Below are 19,965 nucleotides of genomic sequence, written 5' to 3'. Positions count from 1 at the left end.
TCTAGCGGAGCATTCTGAGGAATGGATCTGCCAGATGAGATACTTTTTTTTTTCTTTCCTTCTAATTTATCCATCTGGAGGGAGCTGTTTTCTAATTAACACAAGGGCACCTGACTGAGCCTAAGTTCAGATTCAAGAACCAGGACTTGTCAAGATTCCTGGTGTTACAGGCAACCTCCATGGAACTCCCAAGAAATTGAAATTTCTCCCGGAAGTTAAAACAGTACAACCTTGGAAGGGAAATCTTCCTCTAAACCCCCTTCAGGTTGGACCTGGAGGTCAAGATGGAGAATTAACTGTCAGAGAAGAGGACTAGAGGCCGCCATGTTGGATGTCAAAGGCAGTCACTGCACTGCCAAGATGTTGACCGTTAGAATGCCAACTTTCTGCTTCCAGTAGCAGAATTGTTGTGAAACGGCAGTCAGTCTCTTGTGGGTAGTCTTTCCACACCCGCTCAGTTGCATAACAACACGCCTTGGGCCTGGAACAATTCCTAATCAAGAGGTAAGGAGCGCTCCCAGCTTGTGCTGGGCTTACTGCCTTGTGAGGAAATATTTTTCCCTGTGTCAAACTTAATGAGTACTCCCTTGTTCTTTTTTTTCTTAAGATTATTTTTATTTATTTAGAGAGAGAGCTAGAGAGCAAGCAGGGGAGGGGCAGAGAGAGAGGGAGAGAGAGAATCTCAAACAGGCTGTGTGCTGTCAGTGCAGAGCCAGAGGCAGGACTCAAACCCACGAACTGGGAGATCGTGACCTGAACCCAAATGAAGAGTCAGAGGCTTAACTGACTGAGCCACCCAGGTGCCCCAGTACTCCCTTGTTCTACTTAAGTGCATGTGTCGATGGCCCTCAGACAAGTCCCTAGCTTTCTGGATTTCAGACCCCCCAGGGGAGGGGTCCGGGTCTTTCCAGTGCAGCATAAAGTGGGGTGTGTGCATTTACATGGCTAGTGTTGGCCGTGGAGTAGATCTTCCGGTCATGGGGGCCTGGATCTTGTGCACTTGATCTCCTCCCTTGCTGTAAGTAAAGGCTGTATCACTTGAGCCTGGTGTGTGTGTTGTCTGTTTCAGTGACCTTGAATTATGCGCCCGTTTCTCCCCTGGGTGGCATGAACTGCCTCTAACCTTCCCTGTACAGCCTGGTCACCTAGTGAACAGTGAAAGAAGAATCTTGGACCAGGGGCACCTGGGGGGCTCAGTTGGTTGAGCGTCTGACTCTTGGTTTCATCTCAGGTCATGATCTCATGGTCCCTGGGGTCAAGCCAGGCGTTGGGGTCTGTGCTGGCAGCACAGAGCCTGCTTAGGACTCTCTATCTCCCTCTCTCTCTGCCCCTCCCCTGCTCACTTATGCTCTCTCTCTCTCTCAAGATAAATAAACATAAAAGAAAAAAAATCTTGGATCAACAGTGCATTTAACAATAAGGATATTTAATTCTCTTACAAAGCAAAGTCTGGAGGTAAGCAGTGCCAGAACGGATTTGGTAACTCACAGGGTAATAAAAAACTGTTTATTCGCTCGCTCCATTGTCCTCTTTGCTGACTTCTAGTCCTTGCCCAGCTGTCTCCAAAGTCAAGCAGCGAGCAGCCTGCACCTTAAGAGGACTTTCTTCACATCCTACTCCCTTTTTATTAAAGAGGAAGAATCTTTTTTTTTGGAACAACATAGCAGGAATTTCCTCTTATGTCTTTTTGACCAAAACTTTGACACATGAATACCCATAGCTGCAAGGAATGCTGGGAAAATGAGTATTTCCAAGCTTTTTTGTGGGACCCAAGCTTTGCAGTCCAAAAAAAGAGAATGGGAACGTCTGTGGTGTAGACAGTCAGCAGGCTGTACCGCAGGGGTACAGCCCATGGTTTCAGTGGGCTGAAAGGTTTTGGACATCTGACTGACACCTTGCCACAGTGTGCACCTCGCACCCTGCTCAGAGTTCCTTTGTTAGACCCTGGCTCAGGGATTAGCCTTTTTATGGGGACGGAGGGTAAATGAAATTTTTGGTCGTGTATGGGAGTTGCTGTTGTGTTGAACAGGGACATTTTTTAAAAGTTTATTTGTGAGAGGGAGTGGAGAGGCAAGGGAGAAAGCGAGCGAGAATCCCAAGCAAGCTCCACACTGTCAGCGCAGAGCCCGACTCAGGGCTTGAACCCGTGAACTGTGAGATCATGACCTGAACTGAAATCAAGAGTAGACGCTTGACTGAGCCACTCAGGTGCCCCCAAGTGGGGCTGCTTTTGGGCTGCATGTAGGAGCAAGTGGGTGTGTCTTGATTCTGGTCTAAACGTGGACCACAGTGGACTAGGACTGAGAGGTCTACTGTTTGTTGTCATCTGAGTGCTCCTTCACTTCCTTCCTTACCTGGTAATCACCTGACGTGGGGAACTTCCTCCACAACACAGGTACTTGGTCCTAGTGGGGCTGTAAGACCAGACACTGTCCTCCCCTCCCACCCTCCTCAAGGGGGAACAATGGCTCTGGCTGCTACTGTCATAGACTCATGGTGATTGGACCAAAGATGGGCATGTGACTCAGGCGGGGCCAATCAGGGTCTCTCTTGAATTAATAGGGAGTTGGGGGCTGTGATGAACAACTTTCCCTCCAAAAAATGTGAGAGCGACCCAGAATGAAGCCATAGCACAAAGGGAGGGACAGGAGCACCTTTCCTCTCAAGGGTGGTGGTGGTAGTGAAAGAGTTGCTGAAGCTGGTTAACCTCGAATACCCAAATTAACTAATATGGGAGCTAATCAATACTGCCCCTTTGCTTTCTTTTTTGCTTTTTTAACCGGTTTGAGGTCAGTTTCTGCTATTTGCAACTGAAAGAAAAATAGCACATATGTGTTTATTATCCGTCTCCTCCCTAAACATCTAAGCTCCTTGAGGGCAAGAACTTTGGTTCCTGGCTGAATTCCAAGGAATTAAAACAGCGTCCGGCACATATCGGGAGCTCTATAAATAAATATTTGTTGACTTAAGAAACAATTCCTGACTATTCAGCCCCCATGACTGGAGCCGTGGTGTGCCCTAGGCACAGTGAGCTGGCCACCAAAACGTTGTGCTGTGCCTTCTGGGGTTGTTGACGAGAAGCCACTGTCCAGGTAGCATTACGTCGATGAGACCCGTGTGACCCGTTCTCACCCCCAAAATATGAGAGCTGAAGTGACACGTGTTACTTCTGGCTCAAGGCGACTATGCATCCGGAGTGAAATCCTCTGCACGCTTTCTGTCCACCAGCAAGATTGAAGAGCCACAAAATGGAGGAAAAAACAAAAACAAAAAACCCCCAAACCCATCTGTGTCCTGAAGTGACCACTAGGGGGAGACCCTCCAAACCCTCACCCAAATGAGATGTGAATGAGAAATAAACTTCTGTTGCCTTATGCCACTGAGATTTAGGAGAATCTTTGTTACAACAGTTAACCTACTCTGATTATTACACCATCCTGGGCGCTGCCTCTCCCCCACGTCCCACAACCTGTGTCACCCTTTTAACCGAGTCTCCAAACCAGTGACTATTCTAAAGCACAAATTGATTGTGACCTTTCCTGCTTAAAATCCTCCGTGGTTCTCCAAGGCCCTCCAAGAAAAAAGTCAAAATTGCTCAGTGGGATTTTCAAAGCTTTTGCTGAGGGCCAAAGGGACCTCTCTGGGTCCATTTTCCAAAATTTCCCCTGATACCCGCTTTGGCCTAAGCACTCACCCTACTTACCTCCAACCAAACGTGGCACACAGGTTCATATCTCCTTGTCTTTGCTCTTCTCCATGAGGTGCCTTTTGTAGGCCAAGCAGTGTTCAGGATCACTATGGGGTAGCAGCGTGTGACCAGGGTCAAATTCACTGAGTGACTAGGACCCAGCTCAGTGCCCAGGCTGAATCGTGGCTTGGGCTTCAGATTGTCAATTTTTCATTTTCTCAAAGTATTTATTGACCTGCTATCAGCTGATATTTTGAGATATCTGAGCCCTGGCCCATTCAGGTACCAGACAGAATCCAAAGTCTGGGGTCACAGGAGTCCATATCAGATCTGAGCATCTCAGTGACCTGCCCACCCCGGACTTCCAGGACCCTTCCTTGTCCAGCTATCCCTGTGCCTCAGATCCTCCCTGCCCCCCTCCCCGGCCCTGCCCCATGCAGGCATGTGATTTATTGAGAATGAGGCTAAGGAGAGGTTACAATTTTTTAAGAACTTATGTGCCAGATCTAGAACACCTTTGTCCTCACTGAGTCTCTAAAACCACCCCATGAGTGGCGCTTGGGAGGCTCAATCGGTTAAGCGTCCATCTCTTGATCTCGGCTCAGGTGATGATCTCATGGTTCATGAGATCGAGCGTTGCATCAGGCACAGACAGCATAGAGCCCGCTTAGGATTCTCTCTCTCCCTCTCTCTCTGCCCCTGACTTGCTCATTCCATTTCTCTCTCTCTCAAAATAAATCGATAAATAAACAACAACAAAAAAAAACACCCCATGAGATGAGGTGGCACAGAGAGGTCAAGACATTTATCCAAGTTGTACAGCTAGTAAGTGGCAGGTTCAGATATTGAATTTAGACCAGTTTACCTCAGAAGTGGGAGAGGCATTGGAACAGAATTCCAAAAATTTCCTCAGGGGATTAAGGGTCCCGGCCTGCTTTGTCTCCCCTGTTAAGGGCATTCTCAAGAAGGGTGTGAAAGAACAGCACACAGGAATGTCTATAAACACAGGGCTCTGATCCAAGACTTTTACTTCCCTTTTTGTCACCGTGGCTCTTCCCTGGGCCGAAACTTACATGAGACCTTTTCTTCCCTGCCTTCGTTTCCTTCATTTTCGAGTGTCCAAGTAGGTGAGGAGGTCCTTTCCACTGTTCTAACATGGAAGACAGACACAGCTTGGATTCAAGCCACACCTCTGCCACCTACTTGCTGGTGACCTTGAAACAGGAGCTTAGCATCTCTGAGCCTCGGTTTCTTCCCCTGTGAGGTGGGGGGTTCAGTGACTCAAAGCCAGTAGTGCTGACCCACAGCAAGATCTGTAATGACAGCATTCTTATCATTTTCATGACCATCGTTGTTGTTAAAAGAATTAATATTGGCATTAGTGTAAGGAATTTTATTGTGTAAGGGTCTTGGAATTGGGCAGACCTGGGATCATATCCATTTCTGCCATGATCTCACCCTGGCTGGGGACACCTGCATCTGTCCTGTTTCCTCCTCTTGAAAATGGGGATGTTGTCTCAGAAGATGACGAGAGAGCTCACTAAGTTCACAAATGTAAATTGCATGGACTAAGACTCTGCCAATGTCATCTGTTACTAATCTATGATTCTAAGATCTCACAGTCTCTAATTTTAAGGTTTAGACAATTCGTTGTAAGGTTCCAAGATTGAGTCTGCAGTGGGGACACCTCCCATTGCTCCCACACTTCCGGGAGCAACACATGCCCCCACCCTCCGACACGAGGGTGCTCCAGACCCAACCTTCTCGCCAGGAACAGTAACAAGACCAGAACAACTCCCAGTCCTTTGGGGATTTCCCAGCCATCCAGTGTCCTGGCCTGAACCCCAACTCCAGCCTCACCCTCGGCACGGCCCTCTCCTCCTGCCTTGGTGCAACTCACTGCCACGTCCTGTGAATTTTACCTCCTAAATACCTTTCCTTTCTTTCTCTTATTAAACTTTATTTCTTTATTTTGAGAGAGAGAGACCACAAGCAGGGGAGAGACAGAGAGAGGGAGACAGCACAGAGTCCGATGTGGGGCTGGAACTCATGAACTGCGAGATCATGATCTGAGCCGAAGTTGGACACTTAACCGACTGAGCCACCCAGGCGCCCCCTAAATACCTTTTCAATGTGTCCACTTGTCTGCACCTCCACTACTGCCATGGGTTGAATTGTGTCTCCAGGAAAGGCCTTGAAACCATGACCTCCAGTATCTGTAAATGTGACCTCATATGGATATGACATCTTTGTAGATAATTGCGTTAAGATGAGGTCATTAATTGGCTAAAATCCAATATGAGTGTGCCTTTATTTTTTATTTTTTAACATTTATTTATTTTTGAGAGAGAGAGAGAAAAAGTGGGGGAGGGGCAGAGAGAGAGAGGGAGACACAGAATCCCAAGCAGGCTCCAGGCTTTGAGCTGTCAGTACAGAACCCTATGCAGGGCTCAAACTCACGAACTGTGGGCTCATGACCTGAGCTGAAGTCGGATGCTTAACCACCAAGGTGCCCATGAGTGTGTCTTTATAAAAAGAAGAAATTGAGGGGTGCTTGGATGGCTCGATCGGTTAGGCATCTGATGCTTGATCTCAGCTCAAGCTGTGATCTTCTGGTTTGTGAGTTTGATCTCTGCATGGGGCTCTGCACTGACAGCTCGGGGCCTGGAGCTTGTTTGGGATTCTGTTTCTCCTTCTCTCTGCCCCTCCCTGCTTGTTCTCTCTCTCTCTCTCTCTCTCTCTCAAAATAAATACATAAACTTTAAAAAGCTAAAGGAAATTGGGAAGGACTCTACATGAAGAAGAAGGCAGAGATCAGGTGATGCTCCCACAACCCAAGGAACACCAAAGATGGCCCACCAATCACAGAAGAGTCTGGAACAGACTCTCCCTCACAGACTTTGGGAGGAATAGCCCTGTGACACTGATTTCATGCTCTTAGGTAACACATTTGTGGTGTTCAGGCCACCAGGTGTGTGGTGCTTGGTTATGGCAGCCCCTGCTGTAATGGGCTCACACAGCCTTCCAAAGGTAGCCTTCTGCCATGCGTGCTGCCCACACTGCTTTCCCTCACAGCAGCCACAGCATTCTTGTCAAAATACAGGTCCGACCGTGTCCCCACTTGGGATAAAACTCCAAGCCATAGCCCAGGCATTGTTGACTTGGCCTTTGTATCCAGTAAATGGGAGTCCAGTCAGAAGTTCCCTCCTTTAGAAGCTTCCACAAGCTTCTCTTGTGGGGATATTAGAAGAGGAAGGAAGGGGAAGGATGAGTACACATTGAACTGAAATGTCTACATCTCAGAAATACTCATCCATCATCTTAATCTTCTCAACAACCCGTGGGTGTCATTATTCCTATTTCATAGATGAGAGGGAGGTGATTTTGCCACCTTCCCGACAATACTGAATTAGGATAAGTAACACCAATTTCTGTAACAGATTCCAAAAGCCTGTCGACTTAACTCAATGCAAGTTTACTTTCCACTTATGTAAATTAGGTGTATGTAGTTGGTGGGTGGACTTTCACGTGATCATTCAGAGACCCAAGCTCCATGCGTCTTGAGGCTCCATCTTCTCTCTCCTGGGTTCACAGAATCCTTGCCGCTCAGCCAGCAATTGGGGTGGAGAGAGAATGAGCCCTGCACGTGGGAGGTTTTTGCAGAGCAAGTTTGCAACCTGCAGAGATCACTACTTCCGCTTGCATCCCATTGGCCAGAACGCATCACATGATGAGGCCTCCCTGCAAGGGAGACTGGGAAATGTCCTGGCGTGCGCGGGGGAAGAGGAGGGAAGGTGGGTGTTGGTGTTTATTAGCAGGCTCTGCCTCAACGATGCAGAAGGAGACCCTCGGAGGGGCGCGTATGCGGTGTGTTGGCCAAGGTTGGCCCCAAGAAGCAGGAGAGGAGTCCGCGTCCTTCCCTTCGTTGCAAGGAGTGGACCTATAGCTGAAGTATTTTGGTGGACGACACGGGGGATATTGGCAGGCCCCAGTAATGCTGAGTGGAGTACCTGGTCTGACCTCAGACCTAGTTCTGAAAGAAACTCCTCAGGAGATTAAGTGCTTGTTGCCCAAAGTGTTTATTTGACCTTACAGATTGTTTCAAATGAGGCTTGCACTCAAGAATGTCTACTGAGAAGATGCCCCGGCTTTGACCCGTGTTTCTACACCTCTGCTGGGTGAACTTGATGTTAATTTTTGGGCTGAAGATCCCACTTCCTTCCAGAAATGACACATGATAGGTCCAAGCAGGGGTGCTATTACGAGTGTCTGACACCTGAACAATAAGAGTAGACACCTGATAGATGGCAGGAGCAGGGTGGGGAGACTGAGCTGGGTGTTAATCCTTTTGGTGCTGGATTCTGGGGAGGTCTGGAGGTGCTACCAGCTGGCAACCTCTGTGCCTCGGTTTCCTCAACTGTAATATGGAGCGAACAGTACTCACCTCTTGAAGCTGTGGGAGCAGTGAATGACCTAATGACTGTAAAATATTGACAACATTGCCTGGCACAGAGTCAGTGGTTAATAAAGGCCAGCTACTGTGGGGGTGCCTGGGTGGCTCAGGTGGTTAAGTGTCTGACTCTTGATTTTGGCTCAGGTCATGATCTTATGGTTTGTGGGTTTGAGCCCTGCAGTGGGCTCTGTCCTGAGAGTGTGGAGCCTGCTTGGGATTCTCTCTCCTCTCCCTCTGTTTCTGCCCCTCCCCCACTCATGCTGTCTCTCTCTCTCTCAAAAAAAATTAATAAAAATAAATAGATAACTTAAAAAAATAAAGGCCAGCTATTTTGGTTGTTTGAAAGACCTACAATTCTAACATTCGACCTTTTTATGATGTTAATGATTTAGTTTTAAAGCCTCTAAATCTATTTTTCCCAGATAGCTGGGCTGTAAAATCAAAGTGATTTTTTTTACTTTTTAAATGTCTATTATTTATTTTTGAGAGAGAGACAGACAGAGCACGAGCGGGAGAGGGGCAGAGAGAGATGGAGACACAGCCTGAAGCAGGCTGAACCGACTGAGCCACCCAGGCACCCCCTTCCTGATCTCCTTCTTGAACATATACCTTCTTTCTCCTGTAGGCCAGGATGCCACATACTCTTGTCCACCTGTGAGGGCAGGTACGTCCTAGGTGGTCATTTTGGAGAGTGTCTGAGAAGTGAACCTGTTCCTCCATCCGTGGAGGAGCTAGACCACGGCACTTCTGGTATCTTCCCAGGTGAAGTTCTATGGCTTTCAAAGACCCCAGAATCAATCATGTATCAAATGTGCCACAAAGTCAGATGGGATACTGTGGATTAGTGGCTACTGCTCTAGATCATCCTTGGGCCTGTGTCCTTCTGTCTGTAAATAGCCGTCCATAAAATCAGGCAGTGGCTTCTTCAATGAATGGGTGTGACCCAGAGATCCAAGACGTTGCTCCTTCAGTAATAGTTCCAGATGTGGCCCAAGACCTATGCAGAACAATGTACACTGGAGCCAAGCGAAAAGCAGGAGACAATCCACATGCCCCTCAGGATGGAAACGCGTGCATTCCTTATGGTACATCCACAATAGAACGCCAGGTATCCAATTAAGAAGAATAGGGAGAGGGAAGGAAAAATAAGATAAAAACAGACTGGGAGGCAAACCACAAGAGACTCTTTTTTTTTTTATGTTTATTTTTGAGAGACAGAGAGAAAGAGACAGAACACGAGTGAGGGAGAGGCAGAGAGAGAGGGAAACACAGAATCTGAAGCAGGCTCCAGGCTCTGAGCCATCAGCACAGAGCCTGACGCAGGGCTTGAACTCACAAACTGTGAGATTATGACCTGAGCCGAAGTGGAACGCTTAACCAACTGAGCTACTTAGGTGCCCCTAAGAGACTCTTAAATACAGAAAACAAGCTGAGGGTTGTTGGAGGGGAGGTGGGTGGAGGGATGGGCTAAATGGGTGATGGGCATTCGGAGGGCACTTGTTGAGATGAGCACTGGGTGGCATACGTAAGAGATGAATCACTGCATTCCGCTCCTGACGTCAAGACTAAAAAAAAAAAAGAAGGATGAGGAGGAGGAGGGGGAGGAGGAGGAGAAGGAAAAGCAGCAGAAGCAGAAGGAGAAGGAGAAGAGGAAGAAGAATGGGCCAGAACTCTACATGCTGCAATGGTTCAATACCCTAGCTGTGAGGTTAAATGAATGTTTGTAAAAGACACATATTTTCATACTTACATTTGCATTTGTTTAGACAAATTCTAGAAGGCTACACAAGAAACCGTCAGCTGTGCTCTTTGCTGGGTTCTAGGACTTAGAATCTGGGGAATAGGATAGGACCAAAGAGGAAGACTTTACTTTCATTTTATACTCTTATTCTGCTTGATTTATTTCATACTGTTTGCATTATATAGAATTAAAAACTAGTTTAAATAAAAATATTAGCCAGTGTTTACCTAGCTTCTAATTTTTGGGTAATGATAACAGAAGTGATCATTTAAAAAATATTTGTTATTTCGGAGCAGCTGGGTGGCTCAGTCAGTTAAGCGTCTGACTTTGGCTCAGGTCACGATTTCATGGTTTGTGGGTTCGAACCCTGAATTGGGCTCTGCCTTGGATTCTCCCTCTCCCCGTCTCTCTGCCACTGCTCCCCCGAATAAATACATTTCAAAAAATTAAAAAATATTTGTTATTTTGAATTAAAGATGCTATTTATTTTATGCAGAACTTGAAGGATTGTGCTTAATTTTTAAAGTTTTTTTATTTTTAGCAAATGAAAAAATTTAAAATGTGTGTGTGTGTGTCCTCACACAAGTGGCACTGAAATCTGAGCAGGGCCCTTCTTCTTCATGCCATACATTCAATAGGCCACTTGGCCAGAGGAGGTCCCTTTGTTTTCTTTTTAATGTTAAAAAATTTTTTTAATGTTTATTTATTTTTGAGAGAGAGAGAGACAGAGCTCTAGCAAGGGAGGGGCAGAGAGAGAGAGGGAGACACAGAATCTGAAGCAGGTTCCAGGCTCTGAGCTGTCAGCACAGAGCCCTGACGCGGGGTTGAACCCACAAACTGTGGGATCATGATCCGACCGGAAGTCAGACGCTTAAGGGACTGAGCCACCCAGGTGCCCTGGTTCCTTTCTTTCTTCTCACAGAGAGGCACCATAAAGCCTCGTGGATACCCTGGTATTATTTCCATCACTTTGGACCCCAGGACCAGATTTCAGCCCCTTGTGAGAACATTCCCCTATTCTAGATCATCTATAGTTCTTTGGACTGCTTTTGGGCATGTCATAGATTTTTTAACCCCTCCGAGAGGGCACTTTGCTGTCAGGCGAATAAGTAAACATCCAGCCGGCACGAGGGGCCTTCGGGAACTTTCAGGCTGCGGAGGACCACAGTGCGGGCACTCCACGGACCACCCACTCTCCTCCTGGCCCCTCTCACCAATGCTGGGACCCGGGGAGGAAAAAGGCCCCATTCATACCCCCAGAGGCCTGCCTGTGAGTGGTGCCGCCTACCCTCACACTCGCGGAGATTTTGCGGGTCCTTCATGTCTGATACAGGCACACCGCGCTGCATTACACACCACTCTATTGTGCTTTGTAGACTTCGCTTTTTTTTTTTTTTTTCTTTTTTACAAGTTGAAGGTGTGTGGCAACCTTGCATGGAGATACAAGTCTATCAGCGTCATTTTTTCTTTCTTTTTTTTTTTAAAGTTTTTTTTTTTTTTTTTTTAACGTTTATTTATTTTTGAGACGGAGAGAGACAGAGCATGAACGGGGGAGGGGCAGAGAGAGAGGGAGACACAGAATCGGAAACAGGCTCTAGGCTCTGAGCCGGCAGCACAGAGCCCGACGCGGGGCTCGAACTCACGGACCGCGAGATCGTGACCTGGCTGAAGTCGGACGCTTAACCGACTGCGCCACCCAGGCGCCCCTCAGCGTCATTTTTTCAAAAGCATTTGGCTCACTTCATGTCTGGGTCACATTTTGGTAGGATTTCAGACCTTTTCATTATCATTGTGTTTGATGTGGGGATTTGTGGTCACCAATTACAACTTGGTGAAAGCTCAGGTGGTGATCAGCATTTCTTGGCAATAAAGTTTTTTTTTTTAAATTTTTAAAATGTTTACCTTTATTTTTGAGACAGAGAGAGAGCAAGAGCGGGGGAGAGGCAGAGGGAGACACAGAATCGGAAGCAGGCTCCAGGCTCTGAGCTGCCAGCACAGAGCCCAACGCGGGGCTTGAACTCATCACCTAGGAGATCATGACCTGAACTGAAGTCGGAGGCTCAACCGACTGACCCACCCAGGGGCCCCACAGCTCTACCTCTTGAAACAACATTTAGACTCATTACCACTCTGAAAATATGGTGCTATGGACCCACCACCAGATTTTGTTATTTAAGGTGTTTATTAGGAAGAACAGACTATATCACACTATGATTTATTTTTAAATTAAAATCTGATAACTTCCTTTTTTTCTGAAGTCAAAATCTGATAACGTTCAGCAAAATTAATTTTTATAGGAATTCTATTATGAAAAATTTTAAGTTTATTTATTTTGAGAGAGGGAGAAAGAGAGCGCAGAGCCTGATGTGGGGCTGCAACTCAAGAACTGTGAGATTATGACCTGAGCTGAGATCAAGAGTCAGGTGTTTAACCAACTGCACCACCCAGGCATCCCAAATTAAATTTTTTTTTAGAATCATGTTACTTAACATACAGTGTAGTCTTGGTTTCAGGAGTAGAATCCAGTGATTCATCTCTTACATATGACATCCAATGCTCATCCCGAAAAGTACCCTCCTTTAGCCCATCACCCATTTAAACCATCCCTCCACCCACCTCCCCTCCAAAAACCCTCAGTTTGTTCTCTGCGTTGAAGAGTCTCTTATGGTTTGCCTCCCTCTGTTTTTATCTTATTTTTCCTCCCCTTCCCCTATGTTCATCTGTTGTGGTTCTCAAATTCCACACATGAGGGAAATCATATGATATCTGTCTTTCTCTGACTTATTTCACTTAGCATAATACACTCTAGTTCCATCCATGTTGTTGCAAATGGCAAGATTTCAGTCTTTTTCACTGCGGAGTAGCATTCCATAGTATGTGTGTGTGTGTGTACATATATATCTCTATATATATATCTATATATTTACACATATACACACACACACACACACACACATATATGTGTGTGTGTGTGTGTGTGTGTGTGTGTATGTATATATATGTATACACACTACATCTTCTTTATCCATTCATGGACGTTGCTGGATGTTTTGGCTGTTTCCATAGTTTGGCTATTGTTGACAGCATGGCTATAAATATTGGGGGTGGGCACATGCACCTTAATGAATTAAAAATTTTTAAGTTTATTTTGAGAGAGAGAGAGAGCGAGAGCACACACGTGCACAAGCAGGGGAGGGGCAGAGAGGGAGAATCCCAAGCAGGTCCTGCACTGTCAGTGCAGAGCCTGACACAGGGCTCGAACCCATGACCCAAGCTGTGAGATCACGACCTAAGCCGAAGTTGGATGCTTAACCTACGGAGCCACGCAGGTACCCCATGAATTAAATTTTTTTAATTGTGGTAAAATGCACATAAGATTTACCATTTTAACTATTTTAAATTGTATATAGTTCAGTGGCATTAAGTACATGCACGATATTGTACATCCCCACCCGGAGCTAGTTCCCGAACTTTTTCATCACCCCAAAAGGGAAACCCTGTGGCTTTAGGCAGTCCCCGCCCCCCCCCCCCCCGCCCCACCTTTAATTCTCCCCCGGTCTCTGGCAAAGACGGATCTGCTTTCTGTGTCTATGGATTTGCCTCCTCTGGACATTTCATATCAAGAGAATCATAGGCAATATGTGACCTTTTATGTCTGGCTTATCTCATGAATTTAATTATATGCAGTTGAAAAAAATTATCCTAAGAGGCCCATGGTATCATCGTGCACTGTAATGCGTAAATGGGCCAAAGAGGATTTGTAGCAAACCTCTTGTCTCATGAGTTGGGTGTTAGCAGAGAAACATGTTCAGTGAACACATACTATGTGTCAGGGTCTAAGTGCATTACACACATAACTGACTGAAATCTCACAGCATCCCTGGGGATGGGGAGAGAGCATTTTACAGATGAGGAAAGAGGCACAGAGAGCTTAAATAACCCTCTAGCTGTCCTATGGAAAGGGCTGGGGCTGGGATTTGAACCCAAGTCCTCTGGTTCTAGCAGCCAGTGGTTAACCACTGGGCCATGATGCACTGGCTCCCCCCTTAGCCTCTCAGCCTGGCTCTGAACTCTCACTGCCCCAGCTCCCCACTCATGCCCCCTGACCCTCACTAATCTCTCACTAGCTCCCCCTGCACCTTGCTAGTCCCTCAGCCCCTCACTAGTCCCTCAGCCCCTCATTAGCTCCCCCTGCCCCTCATTAGTCCCTCAGCCCCTCCCTAGCTCCCCCTGCCCCTCACTAGTCCCTCAGTCCCTCACTAACTCCCCCTGCACCTCACTAGTTCCTCAGCACCCCTGTCTTTCCTGTTCTGTCTCTCAGTGAGGCTTCAATCTCCATAGGTCTGTGTGTCTGTCTGTCCTCAGTCTCTGGGCTCCCGCATTTCTCTGGCCATCTCATCTCTCCACCTGCCTCTGTGCCATCTTTACCCTCACAGCCTCAGGTGTTATGGTTCCATCTTTGTACCTTCTGCCCTGATAGTGACACGTGCCACTCTCCAATGTGAGGGTCTCGCTACCTTCCATTCAACACGCGCAGCCACTGAGGACCACACCGGGTGCTGGAGGGGAAACCACCAGGACAACCGAGGGCACGATGCCTGAATATTGCCCTGTCACTCTGAATCATTCTGTATTGATTCCTGTCTTATTGTCGTCTGTCCCTGCCACTAGCATGTTAGCTCTGTAAGAGCCAGGTATGTATTTACCTGTCCTGTTCATTGCTGCCTCCCCCATGCCTAGAATAGTGCCTCCACACAGGTGTCCAATAAATGTTTGTTGAATGAATGAATGAGTGTTTACCACGTGTCTTGTTGTCTTAGGAGAGCGGGTTTCTCATTCTCTTACCATCTTGTCACATGACGAGTCTCCTTCAGGGTCTGTCTGATCCTCCACTCCCTTTAGCCTTGGCCTCTGGGTCTCTGGGTCTCTCCTGTGGCCACTGCGCATTCACCGAGCACTTAGTGTGTCCCAAGCCGTGCACATTGGGTCTCTTCTCCATCCTCGCGGTGACCCCATAGGGTAGGTACTCACACTTCCCAGAGGGAGAAACCTGACGCTTGTCTAGGTGTCTCTGACACAATAAATACATGACAAGGCTGAGGTTTGAGACTGAGTCTGCCTGACTCAAAATTAGTGCTTTATTTTCACGTATGAACACTTCCTAGAATGTGTTCCCTCAGAGTCCCTAGACTCTCAGATGTGCTGGGGAGCTGCTATTGACCCTCCTGCCCTCTTGCTGGGTTATTAACAGTGCAAATTAGCATTCTAAAGGCCCTGAGAAGTTCTGCAAGAAAGGAACCTGCTTGCCTTTTTCAATCCAATCTCTCCCTAGTTAATTTTTCCAAAGAATCCCTTTTCCCCAGAATTTACAGTTCTCTTCTGTCTCTTGTCCTCTCTGACTCTTTTTCTCTCTGCTTCTCACTGTCTGCTATCTCTCTGCATGTCTCTGTGTCTCTGCATCTCTCTCAGAAAGGCAGCAGAGGGAAGTGGTTGAATAGCAGGTTCTGCAACGAGACCAGATTTGACACCGGATTCTACTTCTAGACTGCTATGTGAGCTTGGGCAAGGTCTTAAGCTCTCTGGGTTTCACTCTCCCCGTCTATGGGGATGACAGCAATACCTGCCTCAGAGGGTGAGGATTAAGTACCTTACTCTGTGCAAAGCACTTCACGGCTCCCTATCAGTGACTCCTGGGGCTGAAATGAGGCCCCAGGCTCAGTGCTAGATCACACAGGACAGAGGGAACCAGGACTTCGCTGGGGCCAGGGAAGTCCACAGTGGCACCTCTCCAAGGTCAGGAAAGTACAGGTTCCACCCCTGATTTCACAGTATCAGGATTATCAGTGACCTCCTCCTGGGTTAGAGGTGTATGGGGAGAAGCTGGGCCTGGCAGTTTTGACTTTGAGACTCAGATAAAGCATAACCTTGCCTCCCCCTCATGCATGTGGGGTGACTCAGCCACCTCACCTCCTAGATCAGGATTTTTGTTGCTGGCAGGTGGCTTGTTTAGCTTTGTGAACAAACTGCTGGTTCCCCATTTTAAAGGAAAGAGAAAACGGGTGCCTGGATGGTTCAGTTGGTTAAGTGTCCTACTTTGGCTCAGGCCATGATCTCACGGTTTGTGGGTTTGAGCCCCGTGTTGGGCTCTGTGCTGACAGCTCAGAGCCTGGAGGCTGCTTCAGATTCTGTGTGTCTCTCTACCCCTCCCCCCACTCTCTCTTTTGCAAAAATAAACAAACATTAGGGGCGCCTGGGTGGCGCAGTCGGATAAGCGTCGGACTTCAGCCAGGTCACGATCTCGCGGTCCGTGAGTTCGAGCCCCGCGTCAGGCTCTGGGCTGATGGCTCGGAGCCTGGAGCCTGTTTCCGATTCTGTGTCTCCCTCTCTCTCTGCCCCTCCCCCGTTCATGCTCTGTCTCTCTCTGTCCCAAAAATAAATAAACGTTGAAAAAAAAATTAAAAAATAAACAAACATTAAAAAAAATTTAAAAGAGAGGGAAAGAAAGGGGCTGATAGCCAGGCAGAGACACAGAGGGAGGTGAGGATGGAAAAAAATTTGAAAAAATAATGGCTGAAAAAGTTCCAAATATGGCAAAAATGATAAAAAACATAGGTCTAAGAATCTTAACTAAACTCAAGCACACACACACACACACACACACACACTAAAAAAAAAAAAAAAACTACACCAAGACATGTCATAATCAAATTTCTCAGGCCTAGTTTTTTTTTAACTTTAAAGATTTATTTATCTTTGAGAGACAGAGACAGAGCAGGGGAGGGACAGAGAGAGAGGGAGACACAAAATCTGAAGCGGGCTCCAGGCTCCGAGCTGTTAGCACAGAGCCTGATGTGGGGCTGGAACTCACAAACCGTGAGATCATGACCTGAGCCAAATTCAGATGGTCAGACTGAGCCCCTCAGGCGCCCTAGAACTAGTGTTAAAAAGAAAATCTTGGGGGTTCTGGGTGGTTCAATCAGTTAAACGTCTGACCCTTGATCTCAGGGTCATAAGTTCAAGCCCCTGCATAGGGCTCCATGCTGGGCATGGAGTCTTCTTAAAAAAAAAAAAAAAAAAAAAAAAGGAAAATCTTAAAGCAGACATAGAAGGTCACATGATGTAGACAGCAATAAAGCGGGCATCAGATTTCTCATCGGACACAGTACAGCTAAGAAACCAGTGGAGACACATCTTAAAATACCACATGACAAATCTCTAAATCTAGAATTCTACATGTAGCTAAAAATCTTCTATAAACAAAGACAAGATACAGATGTTTTCAGATACACCAACGTTAAGGAATTCCTCACCAGCAGGCCTGTACCCCAAGAAATGTGAAAGGGAGTCTCCCAGGCATAAGGAAAATGATGTCAAATGGAAATAGGGATCTACACCAAAGAATGAAGAACCTGGGAACAGTAATTGCATGGGCAATATGTAAGATGTCCCCCCCCAATTATTTAAATTGTTTAAAAAGATAATTGAATGTTTACATTAAGGAATCTGCTCCTGAAATCATTGTTGCACTATATGCTAACTAATTTGGATGTAAATTAAAAAAATAAAATTAAAAAATGCTGGAAAAAAATTCAGCAGAGACAGCAGCCTAAGCCCTAGTCATTTCCATCTTACGTATATAATACTATATATTACCTTATGTAAGCTTATTCAATATATATGCATTTATCAATGAGTAGATTTCAGAAGTCACACTTCCACAAGTCTGCGATTTGAAGTTCACATCATTCTAAACAGCTTTTCTGAACTTCTTATAAAACAGATAAATAAAAACTGCCAAATATTTTAAAAACTCAAAAAAAGAGATAATTGAATGTTTAAATAAGATAGTTACAATGTAGTGTGTGGCTTACAGCATATGTAAAAATAATCCGTGTGAAAACAGCAGCCCAGAGCTCCAGAATATTCTATGGGCAGGTTCTTATATGATATGTGAAGTGACATAATACCACCTGTAGGGCTCTGCACGGTGTCAGCATGGAACCTGCTTGCCATTCTGTGTCTCCCTCTCTCTCTCTCTGCCCCTACCCCACTCATGCTTTCTCTCTCTCAAATAAATAACCTTAAAATTTTTTTTTTAATAAAAATTTTTAAAAATAGGGAAGGGAGGCATTACAGAAAATCATGAGGAAACTTTCGGGGTGATGGTATGTTCATCATCTTGTTTGTGCAGTTTATTGTAGTCAGTTATACCTCAGTAAAGCTGTTAAAAAATACAAACACTTTTCATATGTAAAAACCAATTCTTGGGGCACCTGGGTGGCTCAGTCGGTTGAGAGTCAGACTCTTGATTTCAGCTCAGTTCATGATCTCATGGGTTTGAGCCCTGAATTGGGCTCTGCACTGACAGTGCAGAGCCTGCATAGGATTCTACACCCTCCCTTCTCTCTCTCTCTCTCTCCCCCTTGCTGCCCCTCCCCCACGCATGCTCTTCCTCTCTCACAATAGATAAACATTAAACAAACAAAGAAGGGGTGGTTGGGTGGCTCAGTCTGTTGAGCATCTGACTTGGGCTCAAGTCGTGGTCTTGCAGTTCCTGAGTTTGAGCCCCGCGTTGGGCTCTGTGCTAACAAACAGCTCAGAGCCGGGAGCCTGCCTCAGATTCTGTATCTCTCTCTCTCTCCCTCCCCTCCTCATACTCTGCCTCTCTCTCAAAACTAAATAAATGTTAAAACATATTCTTCTTCTTTTTTTTTTTTTCAACATTTTTTTTTTTTTATTTATTTTTGGGACAGAGAGAGACAGAGCATGAACGGGGGAGGGGCAGAGAGAGAGGGAGACACAGAATCGGAAACAGGCTCCAGGCTCCGAGCCATCAGCCCAGAGCCCGATGCGGGGCTCGAACTCACGGACCGCGAGATCGTGACCTGGCTGAAGTCGGACGCTTAACCGACCGCGCCACCCAGGCGCCCCTAAAACATATTCTTCTAAACAAACAAAACCCACAACTCTTCCACAGCTGGCGGCCCCACTTGTGCCCCCTGCAGACTCTGTCCCCATGTTTCTGTATCTCTGCCTCTCTCTTGCTCTTCTGTTCTCTTGCTGTTTCTTTTGTCCCTTCCCTTTCTCTGCCTCGATCCTTACACTATATTCCTTGTCTATTTCTTGGCTTCTCCCTGTCCTGCCTCTGACTCTCAGCATATCTGTTTTTGTAATCTGGTGTGTATTTCGCACTTACACAACGCCTTGATGGGACCTTGACTTTTCTTCAGAAATACTTAATCTGTGTTTAGAGTTCATGAAATTTGTAACTGAAAAACTAGGTTCACATACCCAAGTTGCTCCAAATGTACTTGTAAGTTTTCTAACCACTGAAGTGAGTATCAATTTCTAACTAAAATTAAGTTTCACATTTTCTGCTAGCCATGTTTCGAGCGCTTAATAGTTGCATGTGGCAACTATTGAATGATGCAGCTCTACCTGCCGTTGTGTCTCTTGGTAAAACTGTCCACCTCTCTCTGCCTCACTCTCCCCATTTATAAAGTGGGGATGACAACCGTACCTACCTTAAAGGGTGAGGACTGAGTGAGTTACTCTGTGTAAAGCACTTTATGGCTCTCCTTCAGTGATACCCGGGGCTCGAATGGGGCCATGGCTCAGTGCCAGATACACAGCACAGCAGGGGCCAGGACCTGGGTCAGGAAAGTCCATGGTGGCACCTCTCCCAGATCAGTGAAGTTAAGGCTCCACCCCTGAATTCAAGATATCGGGACTATCAGTCCTTTTTGCCTGGATCGGGAGGGTATGATTCAACCTCTGGGGTCATAGTCCTGCGACCTGCAAAGGGTTGGCCAACGTTGTAAGAGAGATGATGTTGCCTCATATTCCCCCACTCCCTTTTGAGGGAGAGAGACAGAGTGAGGTGGAAACCCAGGCCCAGGGCACGACGGGTGCATGTGGCACATTCATTCACGTCCTGGACAGATCTGGACTGAGCCTGCTGGAGGCCGGGCCTGATGATGGAGACACACATGAGCGCAAGGGACATCAATCAAATTGCACCCAGTTCCTGCATTCCTGGAGCTCAGAATCTAAAGGCAGAAACAGAAACACCAAGACAGAGAT

The sequence above is a fragment of the Puma concolor genome, chromosome E2 (genome assembly GCF_028749965.1).
Source record: "Puma concolor isolate L17-30 chromosome E2, mPumCon1.1.hap2, whole genome shotgun sequence".
NCBI classification, from domain to species: domain Eukaryota; kingdom Metazoa; phylum Chordata; class Mammalia; order Carnivora; family Felidae; genus Puma; species Puma concolor.
The sequence above is the reverse complement of the archived record's forward strand: the minus strand, read 5'-3'. Positions refer to the sequence as shown.